General features: G+C 45.3%; 1 non-coding gene across 1 annotated transcript; it reads right to left on the bottom strand.

The window, feature by feature from the left end:
• Positions 1-7,586: 7,586 nt before the first annotated feature.
• TRNAI-UAU lies at positions 7,587-7,679 on the bottom strand. The gene is given in 2 exon segments: positions 7,587-7,622; positions 7,642-7,679. It is a non-coding gene; the product is annotated as a tRNA-Ile (tRNA).
• Between the last annotated feature and the right edge of the window lie 16,825 nt (positions 7,680-24,504).

Genomic DNA, 24,504 nt, shown 5'->3' with positions numbered 1-24,504 from the left:
GACCACGGAGAGACACGGCTCAGTACTCTGTGATCACAATTCCTTCGCGGTTTCTGTTGGAAGCGTGACTTCTCCCTGGACCTGAAGCCACCAGAGGCCCAAACACTCTCCGTGACAAGACCTCAAAAAGACTCCGAGGAGCTTTCTGAAGGCGGCCGCACTCCATATCGCTGCTCTGCTTTGTTTTTCATCGATGCATTACGTGTTGGGTACCTACTGATTGGTCACCCTAAGAACAGATATCCTGGTGGGGTGAGATAAACAATGGAGACTGGTGTAAACATGATTGTTCAGAAAATAAAAAATCCCCACTGCCATGGAGTTGAAGCCGATGCATAGCGACCCTATGGGACAGGGTAAAACTGGCCCCTGGGTTTCTGACACTATAACTCTGTTGGGAGTGGGGGGGTAGCAAGCCTCCTCTTTTTCCAAAAGAGAGGCTGCTGGTTTGGAACGACTGACCTTGTGGTTCACAGTCCAACTCATAACCACTCCACCAGCTGGGCTCCTTGTGGTCGCTTTAGACAGTAGTCAATAGAGTTAAGAGAGAGGAAGACAGGGTGCCAAGAGGGGGAGGGACTGAGACCTGAAGGTGGATCTGGAGAGAGAGAGTTCCCGGAGAAGAAAGAGCCAGTGCAGAGCTCCAGAGTGGCTAGGGCAGGGCGAGGGGGCAGAGGAATAGAAGCCGAAGCGGCAGAGGCAGTTTGGGTACGAGGGGCGCTCTGGACCCCTGCAGGTGTTCTGATTTATCCTGCCTGTGATGGCAAGACATTGTTTCAACAATGAAACGTCAAAACCTGACTTGTCGTCTTAAAAGCTTCTTTGGGCTCCTCTGTGGAGCGGGGCCTGGAGGGAGATGTGCAGGGGCGGCTGGGAGGCAGAGGGGCTACTGCAAAGGCATATAGGGATGCCATTAGTCAAATGCTCTGCAAAATTTCTATATTTTGTTGAATATAGGTTGTCTGAAGAAACGAAACTAGTGACACTCATATATGCCTAAGAAATAACTGTATATCAAGGAGTAATCTTATATCCAGAAGGCATCCCAGCCCACATCAACTTAAGGCCCTAGGTCGGATGCTAGCCGGGCCCTGTTCGACTCCCAGCGCTGCAGGCTGATGATGCAGAAAGGGGAGCCGGAAGCAGGGAGATCACGGGGCGGCGGGTGCAGAGGTGTGTGATCCATGGTCAGGGGAAACATAGCAAGGTGCCAACAGTCCTCAGGGCTGGGGGAGGAGGGGGTGGCGCCCACACAGGGCCGCCCGTGGAGGCAGACCCAGAATCCCAGGAAGGAGCAAGGCCAAGGAGCAAGAGAGCAAGTCCCCAGTCTCCCTTTTATGAAAAGACCACCCTTCCCAGGAGGCGTCTTCAGACTGTGATTTGATGGACAGGTGGGACTCGACTGGTAGACGTTCAGAGAAATTCAAGTTGACATAAAATCTAACTACCACACAGTCCATATGTGTCCTAAAAGAGGGTGGGGGGGAGGATTTCTGTAGATTTTAAAAGACCTTCCAGAGAAACTGATCCTCTGCAATGTATGCGTTCTGTCTGAATCCGGATTCCAGCAAACACACTGCAAAAATCTCTTTCTGACCCAAAGGTAAAACTTTTAATAAACTCAATATCAAATGATATTAAGGAATTATTTATCTGGTTCAGTGTAATAATACTTTGGCTCTTCTTTGTCAAGCACTCGCATGTTAGCTATACATATTGAAGTATGTGTAAGTTAAATTATAATTCTGTATCTCGGGTTGCTTGTAAAATATTCCAGGGACAGTATCAGGGATGGGGAAGAGTGTCAGATGAAGCGGAGTCGCTCAGCCTTGAAACCCCTGATGAACTGTGGGGTGAAGGATACTGTCTCTCTACTTGTATGGATGTTGGAAACATCCTGTCCTAAAGGATTTGGGCTTCATCTTGCTTGGCCGGGATTTTAATACACTGCCTCGTGCAGAGGAGAGCCCTCCGGCGCGTCCTAACCACTGAGAGTTCAGCAGGAGGACGATCTCCCCTGATCCAGACAGAGGCCCCTGTGTTTGTAAGATGCACACGCACGAAAGGAGTCAGGCTCACAGAACACACACAGCAAAGCCGGCAGAGCACCCACTGTGTGTGTGTGGGGGAGCAGGGGAAACTGCAATGGAGAGTGGGGTGGGTGGGCCAAGGAGCGGGATCATGGCACACTGATGACCCCATGAACCTACAAGGGGCAGCCAATATTGGGCTCCCGAAGGCCAGGTCTTCTGGGGGTGGGTGGAGGTGGTGGTGAGAATCATGTATCTGGCCATTCGTGGAGCATTTTCCAAAAGGGAGTCGGATGACTTGGAAGATGGTAAACACGTGGCAAGCTAGCCGTGGAGGGCCGAGCAAAACCTGTCTGCAGGCGACGTTTGTTCCCCACGCCTCTGTTTTGCCATCTCTGCCACCCCACCACGTCCCTGGCAATGCCTTCATAACGGGTTGGCATCCTGAGCCGTTGGGTTGCACACCTCTGGAATCCCCAGCTTTGCTACATGCACACAGCTGTCGAGCCAAGCCGAGCATCCCCCAGGTGGAACGTGGAACAAAAACAGAGACTTACAGGTTATCTCTACAACATCGCATCTTGTTACTTGTCAGACACACTGGCCATCGGATTGGCTCTATTCTTTCTCCAAATTCTACTGAACTCCCTCTCCTGCCCAGCTCTGTGGAACCCACAGCTTTAATAATTGCTAAGTGTGTCCTCATCATCATCTACGAGGCGAGTGTCAGCCCTGGGTAGGAAGGCTCCTCGCCTGCTGAGCATGAGACTATTGAACTAGGATTTCAACCGCCCTTCCAAGTTTATCCCCCCATCTTAGTCCTTGAAGCCGCCACGCACGCTACACAAGCCTCAGCTAGTGAAATTGGGGCGACAGCAGCACTGTCTCCTTCCATTTGTACAGCCCTTTGTAGATTTCTTCTCTTTCAGGCTCCCCGCTGTCACATATGGAGTCCTGGTTAAAAGAGTGCCACTCCACCCCGCCAGCTGCTGTGTGCAAGGAAGATGTAGGGCTCTGCTTCTGTGAAGATGGATAGCCTTCCATGAAGACAGCGCCTGGATTCATAATTACCTGGGGGCATGGAAGGGGAGGTGGGGGGGGCAGGAAGTGGGGAGTCAGCAGCAATGGGTACATGAAGGAAGAAAGTGTCCCCAAGTTGACTGTAGAGATGATTACCCTTCTGAATATGACCGAACTACTGAATTGTGGGATATGTTAATTACATCTCAATAAAACCTTTTAAAAAAAAGATTTACAGCCTAGGAAACCCTATGGGGTAGCTCTACTCTTGTCTCACAGGGTCCATGAGAAATCAACTTGACAGCAATGAAGAGGGCGCACAGTTTGGGATCAACTATCAATATAAAGGTTGCTGGTTCAAACCCATCCCTGCAGCACATTGCAAGACAGACCTGACAATCTTCTTCCACAAAGATTACAGCCAAGAAACGTAGCCCCTATGGAACAAACCTACCACACAGCACAAGGAGTCGTCACGGACTGAAATGGACAATGTGGCAAGAGGATGTGGGTTTGGTTCTGTCTTTAACAGCTTTTGAAGTATTTCCCCTAATTTTCAGACTGAATGTGTATCACCCACCACAACTGAAGGAGCCATGAGAGGAGCACTGTGTCTCGTGTCATGTATCTGTCTAGGACAGTACGCAAACCTCTGTCCTAGTTGGGTCTCATAAACAGCTTCCTTACTGCAAACGGTAAGGAGTTTTTGGCAGCAGCTGCATACAGTGTTTCCCTGGTAGTATGTAAACAAATGGTACGGGCCAAGATACCAAACTCTCTCTCAAGGCTATGAGAAATTCAAGTGTGGGAATAGCAAACTTGTCTGGGAACACTGCCAGTATTTAGTACATAAAATAAAGCACTGCAGGCTGTCAAGGCTGCTGCAGTTTTGTACCATCTCTGTCTGTGTCTATTTTGTGCTGCAGCCCTGGATTGTCTGTCTCGGTGTATGTGTCTCGCATTCCATGTTCATTCTCACTGCTCAAGAAACTGCGGCATCAACAACCCTATAAATTCATGTCTATAAGTCAAAGGAGCCTTTGTGGCATAATGGCAACCGCTCTGCGGACAAAGACCGGGCTTTCTATTCCCATAAAGAGTTACCGTCTCGGACACTCACAGAGGCAGTCCTACCCTGTCCTATTGGGTCGCTGTGAGTCAGAATCCACTCGATGGCCCTGAGTACATCTCATTAAAATGTTAGATTATTATTTTTGCTTTTTTGGTGGTGGTGGTGGTGATTCTGGTTTCGGTTTGGGTTTTTTGTCATAAGATGACGGCCAAAGTAAGCCAGAATCATTTATAACCCGGGGACAAGCAGATGGATTCTAGGCTCCCATGTAATTCAAGGCCTATTCCAAGAACAGTTAGTTCTTATAACATAGCCCTGTTCCATACTCGCCTTCATGAAGAGATCACTGAAGATGAGGGTGAAGTAAAGCCTGGTGGAAAAAAAGCAGATGGTCCCTGGCTATCAATCGGAATGGTGTCTGGAGTCTTAAAGGCGTGTATTCAAACATACAGCCACCTAAGTGAGGTATCAAGTAAGTCCACATGGAAGAGCCACACCAACCTGTGTGATCCAAAGATGACAATAACAAAATCCAAAATCCACATACGATGAAGAAAAAAGTATCAGAGCCTAAACCGAAAACACCTAATTTGTAGAAGGCTATGGAAGACTGTGAGAACTGAAAATTCATCTGCAAAGTTCATCGGATTGTGCCTGCAATCGATCTGCAGTCACAGGCAGGGAGCTGAACAGCTTACTATCAGGCAGAGATGATTATAAACTTGATGGTGGTGGATCGAGCCATGATATCGTATGATACTTGTACAGTTGGCCTGTCTTGACCTAACCTGAATTTGCTCTATGCTCAAATATTTCTCGATTGTTCCAAACAGAAATTTCTTCTCTGGTTTTTTAACATTGTTGGTGGTCTTTTCTTTCTTACTCTTTATTTTTATCTTTATATTGTTATTATTATATTTTCTTCTGTTTCATTTTGCTTTTGTTTCTTATTGCTTTTGTTAGGTCTCCCAGTTTAGGAAGCACAGGAGCGGATGCAGGGACAATAACTGATGCAATGGTTTATCAGGCAGGACGGGAGGCCAGGCGAGCTGGAGAGCTCAGGGGATGCCGGAAGGGGGAGGAGCTTTAGAGCCGATTGTTTTTATGTCCATGCAACTCTTTTTAGAAGCAGTTTAACTGTGGAAGTGTATGATATGTGAATAGTATACCAAGAAAACTACTATAATTTTTTTTTTTATTCATGGTTACCATGGGTGAAGGAGGAAAAGGTTTTGCTTAGGGACCACTGAGTTCATTTTAATCGTCATGCAACACTTTGGAGAGGGATCTCAATAATGGTTGTACAACACAAAAATATAATTAATGGCACTGAATTGTACATGTGGAAGTTGTTGAATTTGCCATTTGGCAATTTTTTGCCAAAATTGCAACAACTAACAAAAACACATGAATAACAATGAGTGCGGGGGAAAGAAGATGTTTCCAAATTGATTGTGGTAAAGATTGTACAACTCTTCTAATATGTATTGTATAATGTGTGAATGAAGTGCCAATAAAACTCTGTAAAAAAAAGTTAGAAGTCTACCAATAGTGTTTGTTGGTAACCCATCAGTAATTTCTCAATTGACTTCTAAATTAGATAAAAAGAAAAACATGTGTTTAGTCTCATTCCTTCCCACCCAATCATCTTCCCAAAAAAGTCATTCCAGGCACGCCCTCATTCCAGAAGGGGCAGAGACAATGTTTGAGAGGAAGAAAGGTCTAGCCTTCAGGGTTGTCCGGAAATGGAATGGGCTTCCCTGTGAAAAAGTCAAACACTGACTTTTTCCACGTCTGCCCAAGAGAGCACCTGCTCTGTGCTTCCGTGCTCAGGAGCACTGGGCTAGAGCTCTAGCCCCAGATCAACCACATCTTGCCTTGGCCACTCTGACCACTTTTATGCTGTACTGTATCTGTGTCAGAATAGACTCCACTGAACGAGCAACATGTTTATTTTTTAATTTCTTTTTCCCCAAAACCATTTGGGCGGGGAGAGGGGGTGGGGGGAGCTAATACAGATATCAGGTCATTTCGTAGTTTAATCACATCAAGCACTATTGTACAATTGCTCCCAAAATCGGCTTCAAAACCTTTTCTTCCTTCTTGAACTCCTTGGCATCGTTTTCTTTTATTACCTTTTAAAAAGTAATTTTCAGCAAATAAGAATAATGCTAACTTTCCCCGCTTTGTTCAACAATGGAGAGGTCCTATTTGTTTCCAGGCTCGGGATGAGTCCTGCTAAGGCTGAGCCTGGGAGCCATCGGATAAGGTCACCTTGCTCTGATTGGGTGAGGAACTGGCTGCCCCCTTAGGTGATAGGGGGCAGCCTTGCTCACACATCCTGTAGCCTGAGGTTTCCCATTCGGAATCTGGGGCTGGGGAAAACTGAGAGGAACCCCACTCTTGGTTGGTGGCCTAACAGATGGAGCTCCCTCCACCTTCCATCCATTCCGGGAACTCTCCTCCTGCTGTATGTCGACCCCAGAATGTAGCAGCCAGCACAGCCATTAAAACCGGTGGGAAGCACCCCAAATGAACGTGTTCCTGGCTTTGCCCACACCTCCAGGGAATATGGGGCCGAGCTCACCTACCCAGGGACCCCCAATCTACCCTTGGCACAGCCACCTCAGCCCACTTATTGCGCTCCCTGAAGTTCTGCTTCTAAAATCAGCAGGCCATGCCCCAGCCCCACCTGGTCCCACAGGGGGGCTGGGACTGGAGCCAGGCTTCTGAGGCCCAGGGGTCTGTGTTATGCATGAAAGGACCCCCAGCCTTCAGCTCTCACTAGAAAGTGTCTCCTCTCTGGTCGGCCAGCAATTCCGGTCATTCCAGGCTCAGTGGAGGTAACTGACCAGAGAAGGGATAGGCAAATTTCACAAACTGTGATTCTGCACCAGGATGGCTGGGTGCCAGGGGAGGGGTCTCTGCAGACCTGAGGGAAGAGGTATCAACTGGTTACGACTGATTTAAGGTGAGAGGAGTGGGTGCCACTGCTAGAACTCCTCCACCCCAAGACTCCCCTAGTGGCCCCCTCGCCCCATGGATCTCACACCCCCAATTCCCACAGCGCTGAGACCCCCAGGCCCCAACCCGGTACAGGTGGCTGAGCCACTGACTGCAATATGGGGCGTCTTGGGACTTCCGGTGCCGACACCCACGCAGGACCACATCCCCGGTGCTATGCCTCGGACATCCGCATGCCGGAACTGTTACCCGAGACTGCATTTCAGTAACAGACCCTCCTAAAACAAGATAGATGAGGGAGCAGTAAACGAATGTCCTGCCTGGAAGGACTAGGGTTCGCACAGCGCCACCCAGAAGCTTGCAAAGTGGGCATAATTCTCTACTGCCAGCAGCGTCCTACTTAAAGCAGAGCGGGACACGGACCAGGACAGGCAGAAGCTCTGGAAACTAGTGAGAAAGCTACCTTATGAAGGAGATACAAAATGCACCCAAAAGGGTCGTGCTCCAGGTGAGGCTCGAACTCACAACCTCGGCATTGCTCTGCATGTACTGCTGTATAAGTACCGCGCGCTAACCGATTGCGCCACTGGAGCTCCGCTTACCCGCCTTCGCGATTGCTCTATCAGTGTTCACTCCGGCCCGTGTAGGCCTCCGAGGAGCATGCGCACTGCGGCTCACGGCTCAGCGGGAATGAGCCGGGCCCGGAAGCCGCGGGGATTTCATGCCGAGCAGGTTGGGCAGGGGCGGTTCCGGGCCGAAAGGGCATCCTGCCAGTGTCTCCGGCAGGGAAGGAGGTGCTGACTGGCAAGGCCGTGACGAGCTGGCTGGTAGAGCCTCGTGAAGACTGCGCCCCGCAGCCGGGGTGGGGGAGGGGGGCCTGGCTCCCGTGGTCGGAAGTTAGTGGCGCCCCCTCGTGGGGTCTGCCTCGCGGGGCCCGGCCTTTGGGGCCTACCGCGGTGGTGACGCGGACGCCGGGGCGGGCCGAGCGGGCCGACTCACCCCGCCCCGAGGCCCGGAGTAAAGCGACAGGACCCACCCAGCCGCCCCGCGCGGCCCTGGGGCGCTCCACGTGCAGAGCGGGGACACCTGGAGCCCACCCAGCGTCTCCGAGTGGGGAGCGGGCGGACGCGCAGGGGTAGGGCCGAGGGCGCCCTCTAGCGGCGACGCGCGGACAGGGGAGCGAGGCCCCGCGCTGGGGGCGGCGCGCCTTGCCCGGCACACCGGTTGTTGAGCTCATAGCCCATCAGGTCCTCTAGATCTCTGTGAGCTCTGGTGGGGCCGTCGGGTAAGCGCCCGGCTGCTACCCGTTCAAACAAGCTGAACGCACATGCTCGGAAACCCGCAGGGTGCAATTCAACTCTGCCCTGCAAGGGACATGGACTGAATCGATTCGTGTGTTTGAGGTTTTTGAAGTTTGTCCCCTTCTGAGCAAGCCAAACTCACATAGAGCCATCAATGTGATTGTGTAACAACAAACACACACACTGCCATCGGGTCAATTTAGAATCATATATAGGGCAGAGTAAAACTCTACCCAGCGGGTAGAGTGGCCTAGTGGTTTCAAACTACTGAACTTCAAGTCAGTAGCCCAACTCTAATACCAGGGATCCTCCAGGAACAGGTCACTTGTGGGCCTGTCTATACAGAATCTCTCCTCCAGCCCAGTAGCCCTGCCGATTGCCCTCCTAAGTCACCCAGGCAGGATTTCCTCCACCTGGTGAACCAGGTGCAGCAGCTGGGGGTCCAGTTCCCTTTCATGGATCTGCTTTTTTATGGACTCAGCAGAGATTGACTGAGGCCTGCCTGTTCTCAAAGGGAAGACAATAGCTCACAAAGCCATTTTACTGCCGCTATTGGGAATTTAAGTAGCTTAACCTCCCAAGGAAATAGTGGTTCAAGAAATCTGATGAGGGCATTGCTGCCCTACAGGGGAGGTTCAGAAGTTCTCCTGCCAGGAATATTTTCTCCTGGAAACTCTCAAATCACCTAATTGCACACACTGTAACTCTGGGGTGTAGAGCTACCAGGCTCAGCCCTGGCCCAGGAGCATTACAGAGGGGTGTGGGAGCACATGTCACTATCAGAGAGGTGACATCAAAAGACTAAAATGTTTGTGCAATGTTTCCGGAGAAATATATTCATATTTACAAAAATATCCCTGAAGTTGGTTATAACAACAAGCATTTTTTTTGTAAGCCTAGCTTACATGTATCCATATTGCATGGCTAACATGCTAAATTCATTTACTTTTTGAACTTTCTAAATGTGCCTAGAAAGATGAAGCTGTTTACTCATAGTCGCAAGCCCCCTCGGGGCAGTTCTACCCTGTCCTATGAGTCACAACTCGATGGCAGTGAGAGTGTGTGTGTGAATGTGCTTGGGTGAGAGCTGTCATTATTACCCAATTACAATGTCTCATTGAATTCAGTAGTTTCAGGTGCACTCGCTACAAACACCCTTGTTGTTTTTGTTACTGCTGGTGTTTGCATAGTTGCGGATTTTGTCAAGTTTTCTGGTGTTTTAGCTGCACACACAAGTTGTGGTCATTAGTATTTGTGAACTTACAGCAATATTTTTTTGAGAAATAATCATTAAGGGAAAAGAAGGAGGACAAATTTTAAAGGATTATATTACATTACAAATAATGTTTTAACTAATAATGTAATTCAATGTAGAAAGGCTTTACAAAACAATTTTGTTGTTTGTATTAATATAATCTAAGCAATATTACATCTAATCAGTTTTCAATTACCACACATTTTCTGTGATTAAAATAAACATTCCTACGGATTCTCTACGGCCTGATACTGGAGGAGGTGCATGGTGAGGGGCAGGATAAAGGATGACAAGAGAAATGACTGCATTGGGTGACACCAACCCCTACAGAGATAAATACTTAATGTCGCCATTGTTATAAGGAAAAACAAAGAACTGTGGTTTATATACCAATAGACAAGACTGATGACCACAAGGAGGCAGGGATGGGCATGGGAACAGAGAGGGGAGGGGAGGGGAAGAGTGGGGGTGGACAGAAAATGGAAGGTTTAACAGGATTTTGTTGTTGAAGTCATTTCTTGGGCTGTGCAATATAAATATATGTATATGTATATACACAGTGTTCTCTATAAAACAAAAACAAAACAATTTTTCCTCCATATTATTCCTCATTCCTCAAACCTAAATAGTGGTTGGAGTGGCTTTAAAATAAATGTTTAAATGGCAGAAAAAGTAAAATTGAAGTGGACTTGGAGCCTTTAGTGACAAAGAAGTTCATCTCAAAAAACAGAAGAGCAGACCTTGTGCACAAAGACAAAAAGAGACTAAAAATCAAAAGATGGAAAAAATATACCAAACGAGTGGCAATCAAAAAGAGATTGAACTATCTGTGGATGATATGCCAATAAAACTGTTGAAAAAAGTTTTTTAAGTTAAAAAAAGCAAGAGTGGCAATATTAATTTCTGATAAGATAGGCATTAAGGCAAAATCCAGACAAATTAGAGCATAATCTAATGTTTAAAGGGTACATTGAGAAGGAGAACACAACTATAGTAAATATTTGTGTACCCAATGAGTTTCCAAGTATGTCAATCAAAACTCTTGTACGTTAAAGACAGAATACTACCATAGTAGTAGGACAGTAGTAGTAGTACTACAGCACTTACTACTTACTACTGTACACAGTAGTAGTACAGCACTTTCGATAAAGGGCGGAACACCTGGGGGGGTGGGGACTCAACAAAGACACAGAAGTAAACCCAATCCACCAACTTGACCTCATAGACATCTACAGAGCACTCCACCCAACAACATAAGGTACGTTCTTTTCCACGGCATATGGAACATTTTCCAGAATAGCCTGTATGTTAAGCTAAACAAGCCCTCAAACATTTAAAACCATCAAGATATGATAGAATATCTTTACTCAACAGTTATCCACTGCATAGACATTGAATAAAACTTGATTACAAACTACTGGGTAATAGAAGAAGTAAAAACTGAAATTTTAAAGCTTCTCGAATTAAATGAGAATGAAAACACACCATACACAAACCTGTGGAACGCAGCACAAGCAGTGGCCCACGGACAAGCAACACACACACACCACACACAAAGGAAGAAAGAAGCAAAGCTAAAACTTTACCCTAACACCTCCAACAATTAGAAAAAGAACCCCCCAATAAGCCTACAACTACCAAAAGAAAAGAAACAATGAAAATTAGAACAAGAACAAAAGAAAACGAAAACATCTGTTAAGAAATCAACAAGAATTCCACCCTGACCCCAGTCGAGGGATGAGAATAGCTTTGTTATCACACAGAAGCATTGCAAAGTCGATTATGGCAGATACAGCTAGGGTCAAATGCAATACCTTATGTTTGATAACCATTTTAAAGTTGTCTCAGTTTGAGGGGGAAAAACACGTGAAAGCTCTGATCAGAGACCAGACATGTGAACATGCTGTCATGCACAGTGCATTGGAAAGTAGATTATCAAAGCTACAGTTAGGTTAACATTTAACACCTTATCATTTGATCTCCCTTTTGACCCATTTTTAATTTGTTCTACTTCTGACTATTTTCTACTTTCTTCTTGATTAAAGTTTTTCTGTTTTACTTTGTTGCTGTTGTTGTTCTGTGGGGTTTTGTGGGGTTGTGGGGATGGTGGGAGGTAATGTTTGTCTGACTGTGAAATCCAGGATAGACAAATCTACACAGACAGTAACTGGATGAACGGTTTCTTGGAAGTATGGCAGGAGAGACGTGGGGCGGGGATAAGGAGCTAATAACAATGAGTACAAGAAAAAAGACAATATTTTACAATTGATTGTGGTAATGATTGAACAACTCTTCTTAATATAATCGAACTATTGAATTGTAGATATGTGAATAAAAAACTTTTTTAAAACCCACATGATCATATCAATTGATGTAGAGAAGGCATTTAACAAAATCCATCAGTCATTTCTCATAAAAACACTACACAGTACAGGAGTAGAAGGAGAATTCCTTAGCATACTAAAGGGCATACACACAAAACAAACAGCCAACATCACTCTCAAAGGAGAGAGACTAAAATCATTCTGCTTGCAAACAGGAATCAGACAACCGTGCCCTTTATTATCACTCCTGGTCAATATTGTGCTGGAAGTTTTAGCCAGAGCCATCAAACAAGAAAGACTGGACTTTGTACTCCTGTTAACAGTCACAGTCTGGGACACCCACAGGGGCTCACTGAGTTTGATTTTTATCAGACAAAAAAGCAAAATAAAGGCATCCAAATTGGCAAAGAAGTAGAATGTCTCTATTTGCAGATTATATGATTAGAAAATCCTAAAACTTGGCAAGAAACTTGTTGAAACGAATAGAGAATTTCATCAGAGTGGCAGAGTACAAAATCAGTAAACAGCAGTCAGTTGGATTCCTCTATGCTAAAAAAGAGAGCTCTAAAAATGAAATCAAGGAAATAATGCCATTGACAACAGCCACCCGAAAGATGACATACTTAGGGGTAAATCTAACCAGAGAAGCAAAAGACTTGTACAAAGAAAACAATAAAATGCTACTAAAAATAACCCGAAGAGAGCTACATAAGTAGAATATGCCATGTTCTTGGGTAGGAAGACTTAATGTTGTGAAAATGACAAAATGAACAAAGTCATCTACAAATGTGATGCAATCCCGAGCTGAATTTTAGCATCATTCTTTTCTTTTTTTATATAATCATTTTATTGGGGGCTCATACAGCTCTTATCACCATACATACATACATTGTGTCAAGCATATTTGTACATTTGTTGCCATCATCATTTTCAAAACATTTTTTCTACTTGAGCCCTTGATATCAGTTCCTCATTTTTTCCACTTTCTCCCCCACACACACACCCTCCCTCACAAACCCTTGATAATTTATAAATTATTATTTTTTCATGTCTCACACTGACCGGTGTCTTCCTTCACTCACTTTTCTGTTGTTCATCCCCCAGGGAGGGGGTTATATGTAAATCATTGTGATTGGTTTCCCTTTTCTCCCCCCACCTTACCCTTACCCTCCTGGTATCACTACTCTCATTATTGGTCCTGAGGGGTTTATCTGTCCTAGATTCCCCATGTTTCCAGCTCTTATCTGTAACAGTGTACATGCGCTGGTCTAGCCAGATTTGTAAGGTAGAATTAGAGTCATGATAGTGAGGAGGGAAGAAGCATTAAAAAAACTAGAGGAAACTTGTATGTTTCATTGGTGCTACACTGCACCGACTGGCTCATCTCTTCCTTGTGACCCTTCTGTAAGGGGATGCCCAATTGTCTACAGATGAACTTTGGGTCTTCACTCTGCACCCCCCCTCATTCACATCGATATGATTTTTTTGTTTCAGCATCATTCTTGAAAGAACTGTAAAAATGAATCACCTATTTAAATGGAAAAGTATGAGATCATGAATAAGCAAAGCACTACTAAAGAATAACAAAATAAGAGGCTTCTCATTTATCAGTCTCAAAACTTATTACACCGCCATTACAGTCAAAACATACAATGATAGATACATAGACCAATGGAGCAGAACTGAGAATCCAGAAATTAATCCATCTATGTATAGACAGGTGATCTTTGACAAAGAGCCAAAAGACATTCAGTGGGGAAGAGATAGTCTTATTAACAAATTGTGTGGGGAAATCAGATACCCATTTGCAGGAGGATGAAGATAGGAGCATATCTCACACCATAAATAATAAATAAAGCCCTCAGGATAGATCAAAGACTGCAATGTAAAGCCTAGGTCTAGACACATCATCAATGAAGAAAATAGAAAATGTATGGGTCCTAATACATGGCATAAATATGCTATACCACATTATGGGAAAGACATAAACAGCAGAGGACAAATAGAAGTAGACACTTGAGTGCATCAAAATATTTCAACCGAAGGGTGAAACAAGAACCACAGACAGGGAAAACTTAGTTTGGCAATCTCTAAAATGAAGAAAACTTCATGAAGAAAAAGACAAATAATTTTTTTTAAGACAAAGACAATCCCATTTTTAGAATGGCAGTGACATGAACACACATTTTACCAAATAAAATATTCAGGAGATCAACAGACAGGAAGAAATATTTGCAATCATTGCCCATTCAAGAGATGCAAATCAAAATGGCGATCAGATACCACCTCACCCCAAGTTAACAAGACACAAAGTCCAACAAAATACAAAACAACAAATTCTGGTGAGGGTATGGAGATACTGGAACCTCATACACTGCTGGTGGGACTGTTAAGTGCTACAACCACCGTGACAAGTGGTATGGTGCCCCATTTGGAGGCCACTGGACACCCCCTTACAGAAGGGTCTGGGGAGGAGACGAGCCAGTCAGGGTGCAGTGTAGCAACGATGAAACATACAACTTTCCTCTAGTTCCTAAATGCTTCCTCCCCTACCCACTGTCATGATCCCAATTCTACCTTACAAATCTGGCTAGAGCAGAGGGTGTACACTGGTACAAATAGGAACTGGAAATACAAGGAATCCAGGGCGGATGATTCCATTCAGGACCAGTGGTGAGAGTGGCGATACTGGGAGGGTGGAGGGAAGAGTGGGTTGGAAAGGGGGAACCGATTACAAGGATCTACATGTGACCTCCTCCCTGAGGGATGGACAACAGAAAAGTGGGTGAAGGGAGACGTCGTACAGGGCAAAATATGACAAAATAATAATTTCTAAATTATCAAGGGTTCATGAGGGAGCGAGGAGGGAGGGGGAAAACTGAGCTGATGCCAGCGGCTTACGTGGAGAGCAAATGTTTTGAGAATGATGAGGGCAATGAATGGACAAATGCTTTACACGATTGATGTATGTATGGATTGTGATAAGAGTTGTATGAGCCCCTAATAAAATGATTAAACTTTTTAAAAAAAATGTTTGTGATAGTTAGCTATAATTAAAAAATCAAAAGAGAAAAAAAAGCAATAAAAATACTGTATGCTCCAGCAATCCTCTACTTGGTATACATCCTAGAGAAATAAGAGCCACACTTAATAGATACATGCATACCTATTGTCATTGTAACGCTAATTACAGTAGCAAAAAGATGGAAACAACTTAATGCCTATCCGTGGAAGAATAGATAAGTATATTTCGGTACATACACACAATGGGATACTACACAGCATGAAAGAATAATTGTGAATCTGTGAAACACCTCACAACATGGATGAACCTGGAGGACATGACACTGAGGGAAACTGGTCCATCACAAAAGGACAAATATTGTACGACACCACTATTGTAAGATTTTCACACTAAAATGTGGGGTGCCAGCCCCCACAATTGAATGAGTCCAAGGGGCAGTTGTGTAATTGAGGGGTAAAATCAAAGAGACGTCAGACAAGATGGGGCACGCAATTGCTCACCTCCAGGACGGACAGTGGTGACCTCAGCAGCCAGATGTGCGCACAGAGAGAGACTATATTTCCAATCACAACTGACATACACTTTTGGGGACGTGCCAAGTCCCCTGATTACATCATAACAGGAAGGGATTGTACCATAGGCATTCATCAATTGGAGGGGGATGAGTAGGGATGTGCATGCAATAGGAAGGGGAGGAACTAGGGGTACACGTGACAAGATGGGCAAATCCTAGATTCAAGATGGCAGCCTAACCTTGATCCTCCTTGAGTTGGCTTGACGCTGTCTTTGGGCTTTCCTTCCAGGAAGCAATCCGCTCTCCTTATCAGCAGGGAGTGGGCCCTACTTAGGGTGGGACAGACTGTAGAGTCTGATTGCTCTAGATGGCTGATACCCTCTGGGAGATGACCTCTAAGCAGCTGACCTCCAAGTGTACAGTCATTGACCATGCGTTGCAAGCAGTGTCTTAGGTTTGGCATATAAAACTGTGGGGGGCAACTTGAGGAAAAACCTTTCTGTATCCCCCCACTAAAAGAAACATTCTTTTTTTTTTTAACAGTTTTATTAGCACTTCATCCATGTCATACAATTCAACAATTCAATCGTATCAAGAGGAGTTGTACAATTATTACCACATTCAATTCTAGAACGTTTCGAACTAGTCAATCATTGTTATTCATGTAAATATTTTCTTCTAATTGTGGCAAAAATATTCACACAAAAATTATCCAGTTCCACAACTTCCACATGTATAATTCAGTGCCATTGATTATAATCTTCATTTTGTACAGCCATGATTGATCATTTTCCAAGTTATTGGAAAAAAAACGTTAGCATAAACTCAGTACCCCCTAAGCAACAACTCTTTTTCCTTCCCCTGTAGTAACCATTGGTCACGTTGGGTTTCTCCTTCCTTTTAGTAGTGTTCACTTATCATACCCTTTCATGGTTAAATCGCTTTTAAAAAGAGTGATATATACATCATCACAACCAGTTCTAGTTCTCCCTCCCCACTCCCACTAAAGGGAACATTCTTCTTGGTTGCCAGAGGTAGAAGGGAAATTTGGGGAGGGGAAGTAAAGAACTGGAGTGTAGACAAGTGGTAAGTTGGGTGAAGGGAAAGGCAATATGCCATAAATGGGAGGTTAGTAAAAGAGGATGTGGAGGCAGGGGGAGACGCTGGGAGGTTTGCAAGAGTTAAAGGCGACAGAGGCAAATACTGATATCTACATAATCCTGCAATAGTGGTGATCTCGGAGAAGATGTGTGGGTAGATGCGGAAGCAGAACAAGTGTATGTGTGGCGGGGGGGGGGAGTTTGCCTATGAATATCTACACATTAGAAAGAGGGTATTTGTATATATGCAGTTACCTTTGCTGTAAATCTATTGATGAATGGGGTGCACGCAGGGAGCATATTTATGAAAACTTTCTAACCAAACACGTAAGGGAATCGGTGCCGAGCTGAAGAATCAGGCCCATAGTCTCAAGGGACACCAAGGCCAATCATAACATAGTTCACAGAAGTAATGTTCTGCATCTTATTCTGGTGAATAGCAACTGAGCTCTTAAAAGCCTGTGAACAGCTATCTGAGGTTGCCGCTGCTGGTGTCTCTCAGTCCAAAGGAAAGAAAAATTATGAACATTGAAAACCATACAGGAACATTTAGTCTAACAGACTAGTGGGCTATGCAAACAGTAGTCTCCACAAGGCTGAGACCAAAAGAACTAGCTGGTGCCTTGCTGCCATGACCAACTTCTTCAGAAAAAGATATTAGAAGGTCCTGGAGGGAGTGGAAGAAAAAGGTGGAACAAAACTGAAAATCCTAAGAGACCAGGCTCACTGGTCAGAGGAAGACTGGTGGGACCACCAAGACATTGAGGGGCCCGTAGTCACATGGTGATTCTGGTCTGGAACGGAACTCACCCTCGTGTTAGAATAATCAACATTCTTTTTTATTGCAGCCATTGGGATCCAGAGAATTTTTATTGGTTGATTTTCATGAGATCACCAGACCTTTCTTCCGTGTCTGTCTTAGTCTGGAAGTTGCATGTTGTGATGACGCATTACAACCTGTGCATCACACCCCCGCACATGCCTCCACTGACAGGTGGCTGAGCATGAGCTACATGATCCGGAAGTCAAACTTGGGTTTCTGAATTAGAAAGTGAGAATTCTGTCTCTAAACCTCTACTACCCCCCTCTCCCAGCTGTGTAAGGGTTTGCTATTGTTTGTTTTTTTAAATCATTTTATTGGGGGCACCCACAACTCTTATCACAATCCATACGTCCATCCATTGTGTCAAGCACATTTGTACATTCCTTGTCCTCATCCTTCTCAAAACATTTGCTTTCTACCTGAGCCCTTGGTATCAACTCCTCATTTGTACACCTCCCTCCCCACTCCCGCCAATAATCAACATTTTAAGATCAAACAGGAAGCATTTACCCAAAGACCAAGTACAGAAAGTGAGGAAAGGCGGAGAAAGGGAAAAGGAACCACAGGGAAGAAGTGCAGTAAGTGATGGTACATGGAGATGATCTTAATGGATGAGGGAACAAAAAACACATCCAGTGGAGGGTAATTACATCATACCCCAATGTGGAGGACAGCCACACAATGCTGGGGATCGTGACCTAGCCAAAGTGACACAGATTTTTGGTGGACACAGTTCAATCCATGATAACCTATAATAGATCAAAGACCAAGTCTCAACTATTTTTCATTTACCAAGTAATGCAAGGTGTTCTTTTATTTATTTTAATTTTGTAAGGGAAAAGTATGCTTTGTTAGCAAGTAATTTTAAAAATAGCATACATCATATTTGATTTGGGGACAAATATATATTAAATATATAGACGTTAATGACTCATGGTAGTGTCTAAACAAAAACTGATTTCCTAAATGAATGTTTGGAATTTATGCTTTTGCACTTTTTTATATGAAGCTGTTTGAGAGAAAGTTTATTGTGCCAACCTGGCCAATAAACATGTGTGGGGTTAATGGAAGGGTGGAGAGATAAATGGCTCGGTGAGCCTAGCCTTTCTAGTTCTCGGGTCTCTCGCTTTGTGATGGTCGGACCAGGGTGTAGCTGCCTTAGCCAGTTCCCTGCGTTAGCTGGCAAGGCTCACTTCCTGCAAGACATCCCTGAAGAGAAGCCGCATGGACCTACCCCGATGCAGCCCTGGGTGCTGGAGCAGCCGTGTGGAGACCCCTGCTAGTGCTGAGATGCTTACACGTTCACTGATTCAGCTTTCTTCCTGCAGTCGGTGTCATTGCGTGTGTTTTGTGAGATGGAGGAGGACTTTGTGGATTGGTGTCGGGCATATGGGCTAATGTTGGACTTGTGGGCTTGGGCAGCACTGGGTTGGGATGTTTTCTTGCTGTGCACGTACCCTTTATATAAAACTCTCTCTTATACATATGAATTTCTGTGGACTTGTTTCTCTAATGTGCCCAGACTAACACACTGTTTGTTTTTAGTATTTTCATGTTTTTGTGCCTATATGGTAAGATGAAGCAGAAGAGGTGAGATTGTGATATGCAAGCATCATTCTGTAAGTAACATGGGGTGAGTATGGCTGGGCTTTATTCCTAAAAATGAAGGGCCATGCTGGATAAAACGGTCACTATGTTTTCTCTGTATAACCTTGGCTTCTGACGTGCGGGAGACAGCCTGAGGAGCTCGCACAGCGTCTTGATCCGCTGAACGCAAGGTATGGGTCTGGTGAATGGAGATCCTCTTGATCCAAACCCGTTAGAACTCTTGTCTGTGGCCTCCATTTACCTGATTTCAGAACACTCGTTTTACATTTCACCTCTTTAGCCAGCATTGCACGATGGATACATTTTAAGCAGTATAAAGCTAAAACCAAACCAAACAAAGAGTCGCTGCCGAGCAGAGACAGGCCCCGTGATGAACCCCCTGGGTAGCTGAGCCAGAGGCATCCTGCTGCATGGGCTGGCTCGACACTGCAAAGACTCCCATGGTGATTCCATGTCCACGGAGGGAGGGCGTCTAAAGAAGTTAATTAAAAGATGCCGCCGTCATCCCCGTTAGGCGGGTGGAGCACCCTAAAGGCCATGCATGGGGTTTGGTAGCACCTACGGTCCCTGTTAGCTTACTAGCGCGTGGTTCTGGCCAGCACCAGGTAGGGAAACATTCTTCCCTTGCCCTTGGGCAGGAAGCACAGTCATTTGGGAGTCACAGACGCCTCCGTTCTGGATGAGTATCGAAATGAAAGGAGAGCCCATCGGAAGAGCAGAAATGTAAAAGACGAAGAAGATCCAGTGTTGGTGAGAATGTGGAAGTGGACACTGGACAGTCCCCGGCAGTGGGCTACTTGGGGGGCCCCAAACCACAAAGTCGGCAGTTTGAACTTACCTGCTGCTCTGAGGGAGAAAGGTGAGGTTTTCTGCTCCTGTAAAGATGTACAGCCTCAGACACCCAAAGGGTGTCGTTCTTCTCTGTCCTGTAGGGTCTGTGAGTCCGAATGGACTTTCTGGCAGTGGTTTGGGTCTCCTGAGTCTTACATTCCCTCTCCCCGACGAATTTGACATACTGCGGTGGCGTGCACTGTTGCTATGATACTCAAAGGTATGCCCCCATTATTTCAAATACCAGCAGGGTCACCCAGGTAAACAGGTTTACTTGGAGTTTCCATACTAAAAACAGAGTGGGAAAAAGGAGTAGGTGGCCCACATCAGCAGCTGAAAACATTATGAGCAGCAACGGCGCATTGTTTGATATAGTATTGAAAGATGTGCTGCTGAGGTTAGAAGGCACCCAAATATGAAGGCGTGAATTGACTCGGTAGTTGCCAGAAGGGGTCCAGCCTAGCAACCACGAGGCCGGTGCAAGACGGGACCGTGTTTCGTTCTGTTGCATGTAGGGTCACAATGGGTTGACACTGCCTCAACGGTCCCCAACAGCAACATCGGTCTTAATTAAATACACACATCCTTTGACCTAGCAGTTCCACGTCTAGGACTGTCCTGGAGAAACACTTATACCTGGGAACAAATCGACCCCATTTCCAGTCTAAGATGCTCTGCGACACAACATTTTTATAACACTTATAAAATGGTCTATCACGAAGGAAGAGAAAGACGCTACCATTGTCACTATAATTTAATCCTTATTAAAAGAGCTCTCTCCGACTGACTCGAGCATCCTTTTTTTTTTTCTTTAATGTTTCATCCTTGAGAGCCACTTCCTTCTGCTCAGCTTTTCTGTCGTTTGGACTCCTGCACTTACAGACCAGCAAGCTCTCTGAGGAGAGAAAAGCAGCCTGAGGGGTCAAGTTCAATTCATTTCTCTTTTTTTGAAACTGTTCCTCCAACTCCTGGACTGTTTTGGTAGCTCTTTGTTTCCTTAGAATAGAGTATTATATATATATATATTTATTTATTTACAGAATGTCTGGCTACTCTCAGTGGGAGGATTAGTTTGGTAAAAATCAGGGACATCAATAACCAGCATTACCTTATAATTTTCCCTGCAAACAGGGGCATTTCTAAGAGCGAACGGGGGCGCTGTGAATAACACTGGAATCAACAGGCACAAATTGTGCCTGTCCCAGACAATCTAGAGCATATGGTCACCCTAATCATAGCTCCCTTTGTACAACTCTAAATACATAAAACTTAAGCACAGAAAATTCTCTGTAATTTTTTTTTAATTATAATAAGCTCACACGCGAGATGTGTGCCAATTGTCAATTTCTTGCTTTCCTGGTCCAGATGCACCTTTCTCTGCTTTGTGGTCCTAGAACTCGACCCTGAAAACTCTTCTCGTCTGCCAGCTACTACGACCAATGGTAGTCCTGGGCAGTAGGAGAACTAGAGGGCCACCCAGAGCTGAGGGACCCGCACTGTCATGCAAGTGGGTCTATTTGGTGGGGATAAAGCCCACGGTCCAGGAGCCTCCACCCACGACCCAGAAGACATGGCCAACATCCCAGAGGCTGGAGGGCGGGGTCAGTGCCCGGATGGTCCCACAGAACAGAGAATTATTTTCATGCCTTGAGAGCTCGTGTACTTTGTTTTGCTACCTTTTGGACTCTTTAGTGCCTGTCCTTTTTCTCCCTGCAATGTCCCTCGTGTGTGATGGAAATGTCTGCTTTACGCCTGGTCCACCACTGTGTTTTGGAAAGGGACAGCTACTATTCTAGATTTCACAGATTCACCAATGAAGAGGAATTTTGCCCCCAGATAGTATATGCCAGAAGTCCCACCCATCTTTTATTTAGATGTTTCAGAAGATGACATTTTGGACTGGAATTGATTTAAGACTTTGGGGATGTTATGAAAGGGTGACTATGTTTTGCATGTGGGAAGGACATGCACTATAAGAAGCCAAAGGGTGGAGTGTTATGAATTGAGTTGTGTGCCCTCCAAAAAATATGTGTTGGAAAGGCTAACCTCTGTACCTATGGTTATAAACCATTTGAGAATCGGTTTTTTTCTTTGTTATGCTAGTGAGGCAGTGTGCTTGTTGTTGTCAGGCGCCATCAGGTCACTTGTAACTCACAGCACCCCTGTGTCAAACACTGTCCGGTCCCGTACTAGCCTCACAATCACGGCTGTGTCTGAGCCCTTTGGTGGAGCTCCTGTGTCACTCCATCTCACTGGGGGGCTTGCACTTTTCCAGCGCATTCTGCTTCACTAAGCAAGATGCCTTCTCCAGGAACTGGTCTTCCTCGATACATATGCAACGGATGTGAGACAAACTCTTGCCATCTTTACTTCTTTTGTGTGTGTGTAGTTTGGTAAATCTTTTTATTTTTCTAGGCAGCTAAGACTTATTCTAGATCTTTCTGTGATCTTTCAGACGCTTTAAAAAAAATCATTTTATTAGGGGCTCATGCAACTCTTATCACAATCCATACATCCATCCACTGTGCACAGCACATGTGTACATGCATTGCCCTCATGCCATCTTCCCGTCTAAGGAGGACTCTGGCTGTTCTTCTTCCAAGACGTATTTGTTTGTTCTTCTGGCTGCCCATGGCACACTCAATGTTCTTTGCCAGCATTGTAATTCAAAGGCATGGATTCTCCTTCGGACTTCCTTATGGATTGTCCAGCTTTTGTGTACATTCCGGGGGATTCATATAGGATGTGTCCTAAGTAAAAATCTTTTGAGATACGAAATGGCTAATCGAGGTAGCACATACAGGAAGATTCGGGAGAAAGATTCGGGAAAAGATTCTTCTCCTGTAAAACCAAACTAAATTCACCGGTGTCGAGTTGATTCTGACTCCTAGCGACCCTATAGGACCAGTGGGTTTTTGAGACAGAAACTATTTGTGGGAGTAGAAAGCCTTGCCTTTCTCTGGAATCTTCTTGTATGTGCTACCTTGATTACCCTTGAACCCCGGAGGAGAGCTGAGACAAAGATCATCCGCCAGAGCTGAGACGGAGTCTTCCCCAAGAGCCAGCACCCTCCATGCAGACTTCCAGACTCCTAAACTGTGAGAACACAAATTTCTGTTCATTAAAGCTACTCACTTGTGATGTTTCCATTCCAGCAACAAGAGATAACTAAGATAGTGCCCTACATCCTCAGAAAACTATAGAAGCAGGGAATGCGTATCACTTTCATAAACACAGGAAACATTCATGCCAAATGACCATAAGTGAATGGGCAAACATCTTGGTACACATGTTTCCACCCAAAGAGCAATATATACGTCAGCTCCCCTCACCACCGTGCAATCCAATTAGAAATGAAAAACCACACACCAGCCTGTGTGATCACGAGGTATCGAAGGGATCAGGTACCAGGCATCGAAAAACAAAAAATCATATCATTTTGAATGAGGGACAGTGCAGAGTCAGGACCCAAAGCCCATCTGTAGGCAACTGGACATCCCCTTACAGAAGGGTCGTAGGGAGGAGACGAGCCAGTCAGGGTGCAGTGTAGCAATGATGAAACATACAATTTTCCTCTAGTTCTTAATTGCTTCTCCCCCCCACCCATGATCCCAATTCTACCTTACAAATCTGACTAGACCAGAGGATGTACACTGGTACAAATAGGAACTGGAAACACAGGAAATCCAGGACAGATGATCCCTTCAGGACCAGTGGTGAGAGTGGTGATACCGGGGGAGTGGAAGGAAGGGGTGTAGAATGGGGGAACCAATTACAAGGATCTACATATAACCTCCTCCCTGGGGGACAGACAACAGAAAAGTGGGGAAGGGAGACGTCAGACAGTGTAATATATGACAAAATAATAATAATTTATAAATTATCAAGGGTTCATGAGAGAGGGCGGAGCAGGGAGGGAGGGAAAAAACGAGAAGCTGATACCAAGGGCTCACGTGGAAAGCAAATGTTTTGAGAATGATGATGGCAAGAAATGTACAAATGTGCTTGACACAATGGCTGTGTGTATGGATGTGATGAGTTGTACGACACCCCCCCCCCACCAATAAAATTATATATATGCTGCACTCCATGAGGAGATAGTTGAAGAAGCAGAGGCAGGCTGGGATGAAGGGATCCGCTGCAAGGGAGAGATCTGCAGAGTGTGAGTCAAACCAGCAGCTAGTTGAGTCCAAAAAGGAGCCAGAGAGATTCATACCACAGTGATCGCCAGCCCAGTTCACTGAGACGTAGGAACATCTCGCAGGCAGCACTGGCTCTGATGACCTCTAACGGTAGGCAGACACCCTGTGCTGCTGATTTTGTAGGCCAAGTGAGCTCCTGTGTGTGGCCCAAAGAGATAGCTGCTGAGAGTGGGTGAGATCCAAACCCTAAGGGACCAAAAGACCCCTATCCAGAAAGACCCCACCTGACTGTGACTATGTAATGTCAGACCAAGGACAACAGAGAGGCTGTCCGTTTTCTGAACAGATGATTCAAAAGGTGCTCAGGACCCCAGCGAGCCCTTTGAGTAAGCCTGGGGTTTTTATCCCCAGCCCAAACCAGAGACCACCTGACAACGACAGTAGTTCGAACCCTGTCGAAAGTTAGTCAGGATCATTCAGATCCCCCTCCCCCCC

This window comes from Echinops telfairi, unplaced genomic scaffold (genome assembly GCF_000313985.2).
Source record: "Echinops telfairi isolate 266 unplaced genomic scaffold, ASM31398v2 ScPeMD7_7475;HRSCAF=8513, whole genome shotgun sequence".
Taxonomy (NCBI): domain Eukaryota; kingdom Metazoa; phylum Chordata; class Mammalia; order Afrosoricida; family Tenrecidae; genus Echinops; species Echinops telfairi.
This window is presented reverse-complemented; position numbering and strand designations above follow the sequence as displayed.